Here is a 16,046-nt window from a genome sequence, read left to right as displayed (position 1 = left end):
TGTGTTGCCCTAATTTGACTCTGTTGCAAGCATGATGTCAATATCTTAACATTCTCACATGCTCCAGGTCCAATTCCAATTCCAAGCCCTATTCCAAGTGTTAGTATTGCCTCTTAGGGCCCTTCACAGTTGGGACTGTGACAGAACCTGAAGGATTGCCTCTTCCCACAGGTTACCTGTGCCTTGAAGTCATTCTTCCCTGCCAAAGGTGCAGGGATGCAATGGCAAGTATGGCTTTGTTCTCTTACATACAATTGCAGGTAAACATAGGAAGACTACACAGTGTGAAACAAAATAAAAATTGTGCCTTGCTGCCTAGTAAATTGCAGCTCCATTCTGTACCAAAACAACAGACCTCTCTTAATGGTCCCCTTGCCCAAATGCGTAAATGAAGCTACTCATTACTCCCAATCATCCTAAAAATGAACAGGTTTTTTTGAACATTTCTTTAGAGCAAAATACCAAATTAGCCCTCAGTGTCCCTGTCACCCCCTCGCGCTTCCCTAAGCCCAAAAAACCCTGATGATTTGTGAAGATTTCTCCAAATATACCAGTCAAAAATATAGTACCCAGATTAGAGTTCTCCACCATTAAAAATAAAAAATGAATGAACAAATGCTTAGCAGTGATTGAGGTTGAATCCTGACAAGACAGAAGTACTGTTTTGGGGGGACAGGAGGCGGGCAGGTGTGGAGGACTCCCTAGTCCTGAATGGGGTAACTGTGTCCCTGAAGGACCAGGTGCGCAGCCTGGGAGTCATTCTGGAATCACAGCTGTCCATGGAGGCGCAGGTCAATTCTGTATCCAGGGCAGCTGTTTACCAGCTGAGAGCAGTCACGAGAAGGCCCTTTCCTGTGTCCCAACCAAGCATGCCTGTGATGGTGATGGGGCTGAGAGATATTAGAGCCCAGACAGGTTTGTATGAGGGAAAACGGCCTTTCAGATATCCTTGAGCTACTACTCTGACTGACAATGGCACTCCAGGGTATGAGGCAGAACTATTCCTCATCACAAACTACCACACCCTTTTGTAGAAAGGAGATGGCAGGAATTGAATCTGGGACCTTCCGCACCCGATTAAAATGTTCTACCTCCATGCCATTGCTGGTGCGAGGAAATTGACTTTTGAATTATACACCAGGTGTGTGCGCCTGGGTGTATTTCAACTGATATGTTTCATGACAAAAATATTTAGGAAAGGCTGAAGCTCAACTTGCTGAGTGTTTTCCTACAACTAATCAATAACCTTTTTAACAGAATCAAATTTTGAGAAAGAAAACAACAAATTGCTCTCATGTTCACCGTTTAACAATTTCGTATCCTTTGGTAAAATAAACTGGAAGTTTATCAAAGAAGCATTTGCTCGTGGACCAGTTCTGCCTGGAATAATTTCTGTAGTCTTTGGCTGATGCAATAATGGGAACTTTTCTTTTTCCTTTTTTGGCAAGGCTTTTGATCCAGATTTTTATGCCTGAAAGCAGAAAGGTGAATTTAATTGACACTTTCCTGATGCTCAGGTTTGCCTCATCCGTGCCGCCTGCACATGAATTTTCAATTCAATTTCCAGCCTCTAATGGGAGCAGCCACAAATTCAAATACCTCGTTGAAGTGGCACAAAATGAATTACACAGATAACAATATTTCATCAAGCTCAAAACTAGTCTGTGCTACGTCCCAAGCAGTAAAGTAGTATAAATGAATTGCTAAGTCACAGAAATATTGATGACTTATATCTCATCTTTGTCAAAAGCAGAATGATGACTGTGGGCGGGGGGGGGGGGGGAACAAGCCTATTTCACCTTGAAATGTTTTTTTTTTCATTGTGAAGATTAGAAAATAGAGATAACATAGTCCAGTACATATAGATTTGCACCCTGATCTGACAACATGAATGCAAATATATAAAGGCTATACTGTATAAAATAGCACTGATCAGATAATTGTCAAGAGCACCACCCAGATATTGGGGGGATAGAGAGACTAGGAGGTGACTTTATTTCCTCTCTCCCTCCACCACAAACACTTCATTGCATTAGCATCAATATTACGGTTAAGGACGAGGGAAAATCTCTATTTTTAATCCATGTGACTTTCACATGTTTTTACCCATCAATCCATTTTGTTCCATTTCTGTATTAACTTGGAATTTTGTTTAAAAATTACAGAATATCTATCTAAATAAACCTTTTAATGCGCATTTTCATGTCATTATTGTGGTATCTTTGATCTATAGAGAAATTTACCTCATCAATCAAAGAAGTGCAAAATCCTGTGAATGGCTACATTCAAATCTGCACATTAGTCCAAGAAGTAAACATCAAGTAATATCATATTGGAACCTGCAATGTACAAAATCTTCGAACTTCCCTCATTCTGGTTAGCCTACATGCTGAGAACATGGTTTTTGTCACAATCCAACCAGGGCTACACTCCTAGAATTCTTCCACCCCCTAATGTCCCGGACAGAGCTATCCTATCCACGTCTGCTCAGAAGTAAAAATTAAAAAAGAAAATAATAATAAAAAATTCACTACATCATAGTTGCGACATCCTCCAGTGTCCCCCTAGGCTTGGTGGCCAGCATGGTAGAACTGGCTGTGCTGCCCTAAATCTGCCTCTGGCTCTATCCCTTTGTAGAGCACACCAGGTTCTTAAAGGGTCAACCCACTGGCTTGAAGAAATAGTAGCCTTCCTCCTGGTGTGCTCTCTGCTCTCCAGGACTGGTGATGTGTGGTAGGAGCCATCTGGATCTTCAGGCTCAGGAGACTGCCCATGAGGGCCAGGTGGTCTGGAAGTTTCCTCTGAAGACTCATGTCCATCAGCCTCAGGTGGAAGAGCCTCCCTTTCTGGTGCCCCTGCAGTTTTTCTGGCTCTGTGTCCAGATCACTGCTGGCTTCAGGGATCATGGACACCTTCAGAGTTTCAATTCACTTGCCGCCCCCCTCACACACTTCACTTTTGCTTCTGAAATTTAAGGCAATAATGCAATACTTTTTATTTCTTTCTCCCCACCCTCTAAATCCAACAGCATCCATAACAGAACTCTTGGAGGGGGTAAATCTGAATTATTATTTTTTGAAGCGAATTTGTGTTAGGAGAATGGCTATGAAATTTCTGAATAAATCTGTTTCACCTTTAATGCATGTATCCAACTTCCCCCAGAATTTCATTTCCGAAATGTTCCTACGCTGAACATCCAATCTTCTGTTTAAACTCTCTTAAGCTCAAAAAAGTAGCTTAGGGATTCGTTTTGAGAGTTTTGCAAAGGCAGTGGGGTTCTCTTCTAGTGCATGCGTTGTATTTCCTTCTGAGAAGGCCTCGCACCAAATCTTGCAACAACAAAGTCCTCATTTTGTGCAAAACACTTTCCTGCAGCATATTGGAAAATTGTAGCTTCTGTGCGTGATTATCGCTGGAACACAAAAAAAAAGAAAAGAAAAGAAAAAAGGAGCAGAGTGAAAAGAAAAGAAAATTGCAGAAGGTTCCAAAAAAGGAGACAACTATTAAAAGCTAGAAACTCTCCTTTCGCGTTTGCCTTTTGTTTGCTCCCTGTGATTTCTGATGGTCACTATAGCAACGAGAACAGAGGAAATGAAGAACCGGAGAACATACACTTCAGTATGACGAGTCCAATTTGCAGCCAGCTGAGCTATGTAACAAAAATCTATGTCATACTTAATGAGAATCTATACCGCAAGTAACTGATCAGCTTGAGCTTGTGGCCACATACCTTTGTGTGGCACCCATTGTTTTCCCCCCTCCTCATTAATGACAATAGAAAGGGCAGTAGCCTTATCACTTCTACCAGGTCCCAGTCATAGAAATCACTGATACCATTCATCCTATACATTCAAGGGTTATTTTTCTTCTTCTTCACCAACTCTGCGAGGTTTTCTGACACTTTTTAGGCATCACAATGATCAGTACGCATGAAGCATACATCATAGACAAGCTTCTGTCCACACACCATGGTTTTGTCACCAATTTACCTGTTTTCATGTCAAACTTCACCAATAGCGAGGGTGAGGCCTCATCCCTATGCTGCTTCAGGCAGTTGCTGAAGACTTTTTTTAAAAAAAAAATTAGGGAAGCTTTAATCTTCACTGTTTTTTGTTCCTTTTGTGCTGGTGGAATTTGTTAAACTGGTTGATTATGGTTGATTCATTAAATTGAGTATATATTGGTTTGGTTTTTTAAAAAAAAATTGAGCATTTATTTATTAATTAAATTTATATATCCTCCTCTTCCTCTCAAAGCAGCCCAGGGATGTAAACATCAAAATTTTAAAACAATGCCATTTAAAGATAAAATCAAAACATATTTTAAACAACCCCTAGCTCCGGGGGGGGGGGGGGAGAGATGTAAAGGTACTGCAGATGTATTTTCTCAAGACTAAAAATCCCATTGAGGGACAGGGCTGTACGACAACTTGTTTGTGGAAGTGGCAGCAGAGAGTTTGATTAAATCTTCTACACACCAGATGATGAAGACAATCTAATTTCCAGATTGGGAAACAAGCACATAACAGTCCCTTGTGTAAAAATTGTGGCATTTTCCCCCTTCCAACTTTGTCCTCTTTGTATTGTTTTAAAATTCATCATCTGTTATTGTTTTCATCTCTAGAAAGCCTGCTGATGGGGTGATTTGTAGAGGTGTAACTTAAATGTATCTCTTGCTAGATCTCATAGCTCAGATTTCACCAGATTTGCACATGGAAAACCTTTAAAATTGTTTTTAAACTGTTTTTAAGCTCTTTTTGTTATATACAGTGGTACCTCAGATTACAGACGCTTCAGGTTACAAACGCTTCAGGTTACAGACTCCGCTAACCCAGAAATAATACCTCGGGTTAAGAACTTTGCTTCAGGATGAGAACAGAAATCGTGTGGCGGCAGCGGGAGGCCCCATTAGCTAAAGTGGTACCTCAGGTTAAGAAGAGTTTCAGGTTAAAAACGGACCTCCAGAACGAATTAAGTTCTTAACCTGAGGTACCACTGTATTGTACATAGCTTTGGGGCATATATGGAAAGTGATTAATAAACAACAGCAACAACAATTCTTAATCAGGGTTTCTGAGCTTATGCAGAAAGCTAAGGTAACATCTACAATTCCATGTGGCAGGCCTTAAATCTTGATAAATTTGGGGCCACTTCTTAGTGCCTAACTGGCCCTTACTGGTTTTTATATTTGTGCTTTTCTGAGGCCCTTTGTGCCTGGCTGTCATTTTTGTTTCATTCTAACTGCCCTCTAGTTTATGAGTAACATTAATTCAATACCTTGCTTCACTCTGTGTTGTCAGATGGAATGGATTTAACTCCATTCCTTTGTTTGGAATTGTAAAAAAAAAGGGGGGGGAATCTGGAAATGATTTCTCTATCAGATGATAGCCTTCTTGGTTGTTGTTTTTTTTAATCAACATTAATTGCACGCATCAGATTTATGTTTAACTCTTGAGTTCTGTTCATTGGCACAGATGTATAAGTCTAGGAAGACTCACTGTATGCTCACATGCAAACCATGCAGCCTCTAAGGTGAGCAATGACCCTGAAATTGCACTGTCAACTCTTGGGGGCAAGCGGTAAGCAAATGCAGCACAACCATATGCAAAGCAGCTCCTCGATGTACATTCAGTGCACATCCTCTCCCTTTCATCAACATGGCAATGTAATGGGGACATGAATAACCAGATACATGGGCTTTCAGAGAGACTTTTAGATTCCCTCCAGGAGTCACAGAAATTTTACAAAGCCATTATGCCTACAGAAGCAGCTAAGTTGACAAAACATAAACCAGTGGGAGCCCATATAGTCTCTCATTAAAAATTGAGAGACAAAAGCCTTGCCTGCATGAGGAAATATATGCATTCAGATAAACTAGAAGGCATGAATTTAAACTGCATTGCTTAACACAGTTTAAGACCTCCAGAGGACAACTTCACATTCATAGCAAGTGCTGCGTTTCCTGGCGAAATTCTGATTCAGCAGGGAATAAGGTAAGCCACAATAAACTACTACATAAAACACTCTTAGTTCACATTATGCTTTGTCTTCCATGATCTTTTTTAAAAAACTAATGATCTCATTTTTACAAAACACATTTAGTTAATAAAGGGTGGGATGTGATATAAAAAACATTACCTACAGCTATGGCTCATACTTTGTTTGAACAAGGGCCACTTCAAAAATAACATTTTGCTTCCATAGCATGGCTCTTGGAGTGATTCTACATTATTAGGTCCTCGTACAACAACTGTAGAGATGGCACTGCTTGACCCAGCTTCCCAAAACTTGCTGCAGCTCTTACATTGCTATCCAGACACTCTCTTTCCTGTCTACTTTATTGCCACTCCAGAATTACAGATTATACCAACTCCCCAGCTAGTAATCCTGGCTAAAGGGCTATCCTTTGCAGCATGAAGATGGGTTTTTGAGGACTTGGAATGCTCACTTCAAAGAGGAGCAAGTATTAGGATCCAATAAATTCTTCTCTGGCTTGGAGTAAAATCTCACCCGGAGAAGAATTCCTCCCAGGCCCATTATAGTCACTCACCCAACACCCAACACCTTCATCACATCTTCCCATTAAACAAACCTTCCAAGCTCTAGCAGCAGTGATTTAGCCAGCATGCTCACAACAGGCTTCACTGGCTCTTGGGAAATGTAGCTTTCCCAGGGCCACTGCAGTAGGAGATGAAAGAGTATTGTGGTATCCAAAAGCACAAATGCCATGGGACACAATAAATGTCCTCCTGTACTACCCCTAGGAACCAATCTGTCAGGGAGCGAGCAGAACATAGTGGCAACAATTTTCATCCCAGATGTAAAAGATACCATGTTCATTGGCCAAGGAAGCCAATGTGGTACCCTCCAGATATTTGTTGGGCTACATTTCTCCTCAGCCCTAGCTAACAGGGCCAATAGTTAGAGATGGTGGGAGTTCTAGTCCAGTAGCACCTGGAGGTCACCATGTTGTTTAACCCTAAGGTAAAGGGACCCCTGACCATTAGGTCCAGTCATGGCCGACTCTGGGGTTGTGGCGCTCATCTCGCTTTATTGGCCGAGGGAGCCGGTGTACAGCTTCTGGGTCATGTGGCCAACATGACTAAGCCACTTCTGGTGAACCAGAGCAGCGCATGGAAACGCCGTTTACCTTCCTGCCGGAGCGGTCCATATTTATCTACTTGCACTTTGACATGCTTTTGAACTGCTAGGTTGGCAGGAGCAGGGACCGAGCAACGGGAGCTCACCCCGTCACGGAGATTCGAAACGCTGACCTTCTGATCGGCAAGTCCTAGGCTCTGTGGTTTAACCCACAGCGCCACCCGCGTCCCTTGTTTAACCCTATTCTATGGCATTAAGATCTGAATGAACAGGGACACACTCATTTTGCATTTGTCTCATTTAAATGATCTCCCAGGGAGATCAAGGCAGTTTCATTATCAAACTGAGACTGGAAGCAGGATTGAAATGAACTTGCATACAGTGGTGCCTTGGAAGACGAATGCCTCGCAAAACGAAAAACCCGCAAGACGAAAGGGTTTTTCGGTTTTTGCATCGCTTCGCTAGACGAATTTCCCTATGGGCTTGCTTCGCAAGACGAAAACGTCTTGCGAGTTTGTTCGCTTTTTTCCTAAAGCCGCTTGAAGAGGTGCAGTTGCGACGGACCGTGCTTCGCAAGACGAAAAACATCGCAAGACAAAAAGACTTGCGGAACGAATTATTTTCATCTTGCGAGGCACCACTGTACTCTGTATTCTTCAAAAGTGACTGTAAGTTGAGCTCCCACCACCCTCTATGAAAATAAAATATTTGCGAGAATGTTTCGATCAATGGCCAATTCCGAAGATGCTTTATTTAGGAATGGTTTAAGGACCATGTCCCTCAAAGTGGCAGGGATCTCTCTTCTTTTAGAAGCATTTATCACCTCCTGGATACAACTGGCCAACCTCCCAGAGCAATATGTTATAAGTCAAGAGTGGCAAAGGTATAGCAAATAGATGGGGAACAGAACTTGCCCAAGTATTTTGTCCCAGGCAGTTCAGCCTGAAAAATGGTTGTCCTTGCTCTACACAATCCATTTGTGTGAGAATGCCCTTGTTCAGTACTACAGTGCTTGTTCAGTACTACAGAGGCCAGGGACATCTATTGAGGTAAGCACAACTGAATGGCCCAGGTCAAATTTATCTTAAAGACCAGTTTTATCCACATGAACCCACCTTGAGCATTAAGATCAGTCTCACAGGACCCTCCTTTGTGATCTGTCACTGGCAAATATTTGATTGGTAGGTTGCAAGAAACCCCACCCCTTCTTGGTTTTGGATTAGTGTTGAAAACATTTTATTCCAGCAGGAAATTATTAATTTCTTTTTAAAAAAGGGGGTTTTCCAGTGTGGTGTAGTGGTTGAGAGTGGTAGTCTTGTAATCTGGCGAACCGGGTTCGATTCCCCACTCCTTCACATGCAGCTGCTGGGTGACCTTGGGCCAGCCACGCTTCTTTGAAGTCTCTCAGCCTCACTCACCTCACAGAGTGTTTGTTGTGGGGGAGGAAGTGAAAGGAGATTGTTAGCCACTTTGAGACTCCTTAAAGGGAGTGAAAGGCGGGATATCAAATCCAAACTCTTCTTCTTTCCCCCCTTCTCTCTCTCTCTCTCTCTCTCTCTCTCTGTGTGTGTGTGTGTGCACGCACTGATTTAATGCTGAAGTATTTTATCTTGAAATGTTAAAGGATGCTTTTATTGTTTTTTTCCTTTAAGTGTTTTTTTAAAATGAAAAGCAAGATATAAATAATTCAGATAGATAAATAAATAAATGCAAGTAGAAACATAATTAATAATTTTGGGACATGGTGATTATTTTTCTTTTCTGTTTGACCCTGAATTAATTTTAGCATTAGAACTACATTCAATATCTTTTCCCATAGGATATAACTAGATTTAGATTTTTCTTATGTTATTAGAAGTAAAATACAGCAAATAGGTCAGGTACTACAAATCTTAGAAAATAAAGATGCCAAAGAGAAATGGTTAATGCAAAGTCACCATTAAGTAAGCCTAGTTAGCATATTATTTATTTTAATAAATACACTATGAACAAATAGTTAATGTGTTTCACGGCTATTATTCATCACAGTAAAGAACTATTGTAGATGCATAATTAAATCCAGTGAAATGTAAATATGCAACCTGGCCTTGGAGAATTTGGCTGGCTCTCATGGGTTGAAAGTCCTTGGCTCCATGTGATTTTTGTCAAGGTTTCATCAGCATGTATTGAATGAACTGGTCCAATAAACTGTGCACAATATTAGTATAAGTATTATTTTAATTGATGGATATTATCATATGAGGCAATTTCCCCTTATATCAAGAGATAAATCAAGCCACTTAAAAAGAAAGTAATTTACTAATAGAAGATAGAAACATTTACAAAAAAGTTATATTAATACTATGACAATATTGGCATTATCAAGCTGAAAAATACTGTTTGTTTCAGCTTCAAATGAAATATGACATTGTAAAATATGCATCTGGCCACATTTCCCATTTCCAAGCATTTCTTTCTTTCAAGAAGCACAATCTTACTAAGACCCTCATCTTACATTAATGTCAACAAGCTGTTGTTTATAAAACACCCACTTCTCCTACCTGGAGATTTGTATAGCTACACATAAAGATAAACACCAGGAATGTAACGTTGACGCCCAGGTGATATTTTCCACTTCTGATAAAGAGATTTATTACATTTATATACAGTACAGTGGTACCTCAGGTTAAGTACTTAATTCCTTCTGGAGGTCTGTTCTTAACCTAAAACTGTTCTTAACCTGAAGCACCACTTTAGCTAATGGGACCCCGTGCTGCCGCCGCGCCGCCGGAGCATGATTTCCGTTCTCATCCTGAAGCAAAGTTCTTAACCTGAAGCACTATTTCTGGGTTAGCGGAGTCTGTAACCTGAAGCGTATGTAACCTGAAGTGTATGTAACCTGAGGTACCGCTGTACTAGCTTTTCCTCCAAGAAGCTTGAGGTGGCACACATGCTTCTCCCCTCCCCATTTTATCCTCACAAAAATGGGAACAAACAGGAATCCATGGAAAACCCAACTGCTGTTTGTTCTGATTCAGCACTAAACCCAGGGTGTTTCTGGGGGGGGGGGGAAACGGCAATGTGTATTAACACATTAAGATTGGAAATGTTCTCAAGCAGGATTTCCCCAAAACCAATCAAGAGGGAGGCTGGCTCTAACTCTATTACCGAAGAGTCAGCTGTAATATTAAGGAAAATGTACTGGTTTGCAGTACTGATTTCTCTGTTCAAGGTCTGTTATGCAGAAGGAGGTGGACTTTTCTTCATGAGACTACTCTGCATAGAGGGACTGCACAGATTATTAAACAAAGACATCCATTCCACTGTGTGGGATTCCCTCAGGTGCAGTATTTGACACAGTGGAGAACTGTAGGGCAAGAACATTTCCTTTCTAGCCTCAAGTTGCATATTGCAGGTGAAAATTGTATTCATATGGATTTCCCCACCCCCACCCCACGTTATATATGAAGTTTAAAATTTGGCTTACCACATAGGCTGTTCAGTGAAAATGAAAGTAATCAAAATGCTAAACCTGTATGTAATTGGCCCTCTTTTTAACCTCCACCCCGTCAAATCTCAAATCCTGCAAATATTACCTTCACGCATGTAGTCTGGCATGCACCTTATTGTGGCTCATTTGATCTGACGTAATGATTTGATATAGTGATTTGACATGATCTGATGTAATACAATGAATAGATAAATGAAGGAATTTCAGCAGACAAAAAATATAAAATAACTTTTCCATTTCTGGGTGAAGAATCTAATTCAGCAGCCAAAAACATGAAAGCAAATGTTCTGCAACTACCAAGATACAGTAATATCAAGCGAAGGTGACAGCATCATTGCTTGAGAAATGAGATTTGCAGCTTGTGCTGTATACACACACAAACTCAGTGTGGTGAGGAGAAAGTAAAAAAAAAGAAAAGAAAGGTAAAGGGCCCCTGGACGGTTAAGTCCAGTCAAAGGCGACTATGGGGTGTGGCGCTCATCTCGCTTTCAGGCCAAGGGAGCTGGCGTTTGTCCACAGACAGCTTTCTGGGTCATGTGGCCAGCATGACTAAACTGCTTCAGGTGCAACGGGACACTGTGACAGAAGCCAGAATGCATGGAAACGCCATTTACCTTCCCGCCACAGTGGTACCTATTTAACTACTTGCACTGGCATACTTTCAAACTGCTAGGTTAGCAGAAGCTGGGACAGAGCAACTGGAGCTCACCCCATTGCGGGGATTCGAACTGCTGACCTTCTGATTGGCAAGCCCAAGAGGCTCAGTGGTTTAGACCACAGCTCAAGAAAGTATCAAAAGAGCAGATCCTGATGTTGTTATGGTACTAGTCACACTGTTTGGCTTCCTGCACATTTCTGAATAATTAGCAGGCCACTATGCTAGGGATGCAGGTGGTGCTGTGATCTAAACCACTGAGCCTTGGGCTTGCCAATCAGAAGGTTGGCGGTTTGAATTCCTGCGACAGGGTGAGCTCCCGTTGCTCGGTCCCTGTTCCTGCCAAGCTAGCAGTTCGAAAGCATGTCAAAGTCCTAGTAGATAAATAGGTAACGCTCCGGCGTGAAGGTAAACGGCGTTTCCATGCGCTGCTCTGGTTCGCCAGAAGCAGCTTAGTCATGCTGGCCACATGACCTGGAAGTTGTTTGCCGGCTCCCTCGACCAGTAAAACGAGATGAGCGCCGCAACCCCAGAGTCGTCCGACTGGACCTAACAGTCAGGGGTCCCTTTACCTTTACCTTTATGCTTAATGCTGTTTTTTTAAAAAAGGGCTATAAAAACAACAATAATTTTAATACATTTACACTATTCTTAATAAAATAAAAATTATTCTATAACATTTAACAATCCTGTTGGTTATTTCATTTGTTTTGCTGCCAGGACACAAGAAGACTGGAAATTGGAAGCAGGTTTTATTTTTGTTTCTATTGGGCAATTAGGAAAAAAATACTTACTATTTTATCCATAAAATTAAAATAGTAAAAAATTAAAATTAAAATTAAAGTACATCACTTTGCTTTCCACAGCGTCTCCTCCCACTGCAGTGGCTACAAGTCTAAGATAAATCCTCCGAGGAAACAATCCCCTCTGCAACTGAGCACAAGAAGGATTTATATATTGGCAATAATCAGGCTAGCATAAGACTGGTTAAAGCTTTGGAGCTGTACTAATTTGCAGGGCTGGAGCACCCAGAAAAATATGGGCCTTCATAGTACAAACTAAAATTTGATGCCTCTGATACATGCACTTAGGACTCAGCCATTCCTCTGTTTGCCCCACTGCTTCTCCAAGGGAATCCCACAGTTTACCACTGATTGACTAAACGGCAATCAAGTTTCTTGCAGACTGTCGCTTGTTCTGATTCAGCAGCAAACAGCATGTTTTTTTCAGGGGAAACCATGCTCAAATTGGCTTACAACATGAAAAAAATACATAATTCAAATGTAACTAAAGTAGTCATGAAAGTACACAACCAAACCGATCAATTTCCATGCTTATCATAATGAAGGTACAAAATAAATTAATATCAATAACAGCAACACCCCTCTCCCCCCAAAACAGAACTCTAAGCAATACCGCAGCCTAAGAATCTGTTCAGCTTTTGCAGTTGCAGCCAGTCAGGGCTCCACCCTCCCACGGCAGGTGGGAAAAGACCTGCAAGGCAGGGAGCAAGTTCAAACCGGGGAGGTGAGTTCATTTTTGTCCTGCTCAGCAGTGTCTTGGCTCTAAACACTTCTTGTGGAATTAAGAATATAATAACAGTTTGCTGGATCAGGCCAATGACCCATCTAGTCCAGCACCCTGTTCTCACAGTGGACAAACAGATGCCTGTGGGAAACCAGCAAGCAGGATTTAAGCAGAAGAGCCCTCACCTCTTGTGGTTTACAGCAACTGGTGTATTCAGTAGCTTAAGGTAAAGGCAAAGGGACCCGGGTCCATTAGGTCCAGTCGTGGCCGACTCTGGGGTTGCGGCGCTCATCTCGCTTTATTGGCCAAGGGAGCCGGCGTACAGCTTCCGGGTCATGTGGCCAGCATGACTAAGCTGCTTATGGCGAACCAGAGCAGCGCACGGAAACGCCGTTTACCTTCCCGCCGGAGCGGTACCTATTTATCTACTTGCACTTTGACATGCTTTCGAACTGCTAGGTTGGCAGGAGCAGGGACCGAGCAACGGGAGCTTACCCCGTCGCGGGGATTCAAACCGCCAACCTTCTGATCAGCAAGTCCTAGGCTCTGTGGTTTAATCCACAGCGCCACCCGTGTCCCTATAATTCAGAAGCTTAGCTGCCCCAAATTGTGGAGGCCAAGCATAACTATCATTGCTAGTAGCCACTGATAACCCTCCCCCCGCCCCATGAATTTGTCTAATGCTCTTTTAAAGCCATTCAGTTTGGTGGCCATCTCTGCCTCCTGAGGGAGCCAGTTCCGTAATGTGACTATGTGCTGCATGAAGAAGGACTTTCTTTTATCTGTCTAAATCTTCTGATGTTCAGCTCCACGGGATCCCTACAAGTTCTTACGTTATGAGAAATGAAGAAAAACATTTTGACAATCCACTATCTCCATGTCATGCATTAATTTTATAAACTTCTATCATGTCACCTCTCACTTGCCTTTTCTCTAAACTAGGAAGTACAAAACGTTGCAACCAGTGTTATTTTTCTAGAAAATGGTGCCCACCTGAGAGATGCCGGAGCTGAGTTCCAGTGAGTTCTGGATTTTTTAAAAGTCCCTCATCGGGACTCCTCATAGGGGAGTCACACCAACCCCTTGAACATTTGGGTTCCTCTTTTCTGAACCTTTTCCGATTACACACCAGGCCATTTTGAAAAGTTCATCATGTGCTACTTCTGGGCTGTGTAAAAAACAATGTTTCCCAAAGGGTTTGCAAAAAATTCATCTGGTAGCCAGATGTGAAATATTTTGACTTATACCGGGTGTTGAGATTCTGCTCTTAATAGCTCAAGCCAAGCCCCAACTTAGAGGCTGGTGGTTAGATGAGTGAGACAGTGTCATTTAGCCTGAATGAGTTTCCATGTATGTTACTCAGGGTATACCTGCTGACAGGTAGACATCTCTGGCAGGTAGGGCATGGTAACCATATGAATAAATTTCCTGTGATTTTGCATGCATTTATGGCAGCAACAGTAACCTTTGTCAGTTAGATAGGCTGAGTCATTTGCCGTCAATTCTGCCCTTCATGGCCTTCTGCTCTCAGTTGACAGTCACGGATATACCTTTAAGACCATATTCCTGGAAGACAATCTTACTTGGCTATGAGTGATCGCTAAAGAGAGAGAGACTGGTGCACAACAGCCTATTCAAGCCTTGCCTTCCATTAAGTTCACAGGTTGTTTCCCTTCTGAGCTCTGATGTGGAATTCCCTTCAGGTACATTTGAGACAGGGACATAAACTTCAGCTATTCAGCCACATCTCATTCCCAGAAGAGTTCACCTTCATACTGTAGCATTGTATCATGCTCTATTTTTAGACACTGACAGGCTCCACAAAGTAAAGGGGAAAAGACAAAATCTCTCCCGACCCAAAGGATGTTCATGGCATGGTATAACATTTGAATATGACATACATGTGTGAACTTCAGACCACCATGTCCTTAAAAACAGTTACTTCCATTTAACAATGCAGAGATCAGCTGTACAGTGGTACCTCGGGTTACAGATGCTTCAGGTTACAGACACTTCAGGTTACAGACTCTGTTAACCCAGAAATAGTACCTTGGGTTAAGAACTTTGCTTCAGAATGAGAACAGAAATCACGCGGCAGCAGCGCAGCGGCAGCAGGAGGCCCCATTAGCTAAAGTGCTACCTCAGGTTAAGAACAGTTTCAGGTTAAGAACAGACCTCCAGAACGAATTAAGTTCTTAACCCGAAGTACCACTGTACACTGGTGTGCATTAAGCCTATTCAAACGTTACACCTGCACGTGATGAGCATCTAGCTGCTTCTTGTGGGCTTAATACAGAAGCTGCAGTAGGTGCAGAAAGCAGCTAGGTTGTTGAATGGGATATCTCACTGAACCCCTCAGCAGTTTGCCCTTCTCCTTTCCCAGGGAAAACCCACTCTTTAGCTCTAAATTGGAACAAATGGCAGTCCACAGAAACCTGATTGCCGTTTGCTCCAGTTGAGCACTAAAGAGTGTTTCCCCCCCCTGGGGACAAGCAGCAGGACATGAGGAAGTTCTAAAACTAAACCAAGGGCTTCTCTGTCTTTTGTGGGAAGAGTTATCTGGGAAATTCAAGAGACTCCTTGCTCCCAAAAAGAGAATGTCCCCCCTGCTGAGAATATCACCACTCTGTTTCTCTAGCTATGGGGGGGGGGGATAAAAATAAAAAACGGGGAAACCAAACATGCCCACTGCACCCACCGGGAAAAATCAGCTTATGTGGGTTATTAACACTGTGCAATAGCACCTGCAACATCAGTCAAAGGACTTCAAAATAAAATCATATGAAGGCTCCCTCCTGCCATGCCTTATAGTGAAGAGCATCCATAGGCACCTGCCATCAAAGTACTGCTGGTCTTTGGAGGCATGCTATTATCTCTGTATTGCATCTAGGAATCCAAAGCGAGGAGCAGCTAAGTGAGTTGTCCAGCAAGACTGCCAAAGAGTAGAGAATTAAATAAGTAATCTTGAAGTCTCTGGCTAGCTCCATACATCATCCTTTCCCTGGCAGTAAACTTGGTTGCTTGTTGCAGGAGAGCAGCATTTTCTGCTGTCCCTCCTAAAGGTACTTCATGTATTATGGATAAAAACCATGGGAATGATCCCATCAGAGACACCCATGCAACTCAGGACAAAACATGTGTACTGACACCCCTCACAAAGGACACACAGAGGTATGGTCAGTGATATCATTAAAAGAAGAATATACTGATATTTGTTTTAAAAAGAACAGAACGGCAAGCTACAAGCTGCTGCGTAGTTCACATTTGTATCTCT

At 42.2% G+C, this 16,046-nt stretch overlaps 1 long non-coding RNA gene across 2 annotated transcripts; it reads right to left on the bottom strand.

The window, feature by feature from the left end:
• Positions 1-1,292: 1,292 nt before the first annotated feature.
• LOC309363154 lies at positions 1,293-3,913 on the bottom strand. 2 transcript variants are annotated; one of them, XR_014165282.1, is made up of 3 exons: positions 3,806-3,913; positions 3,134-3,412; positions 1,293-1,471 (listed from the first exon to the last, which is right to left on the bottom strand). It is a non-coding gene; the product is annotated as an uncharacterized lncRNA (long non-coding RNA). The 2 variants fall into 2 exon arrangements; XR_014165281.1 differs by having other exon boundaries at positions 3,134-3,913.
• Positions 3,914-16,046: the final 12,133 nt, after the last annotated feature.

This window comes from Podarcis melisellensis (assembly GCF_964234715.1).
Source record: "Podarcis melisellensis genome assembly, chromosome: 2".
Classification (NCBI taxonomy): Eukaryota; Metazoa; Chordata; class Lepidosauria; order Squamata; family Lacertidae; genus Podarcis; species Podarcis melisellensis.
This window is presented reverse-complemented; position numbering and strand designations above follow the sequence as displayed.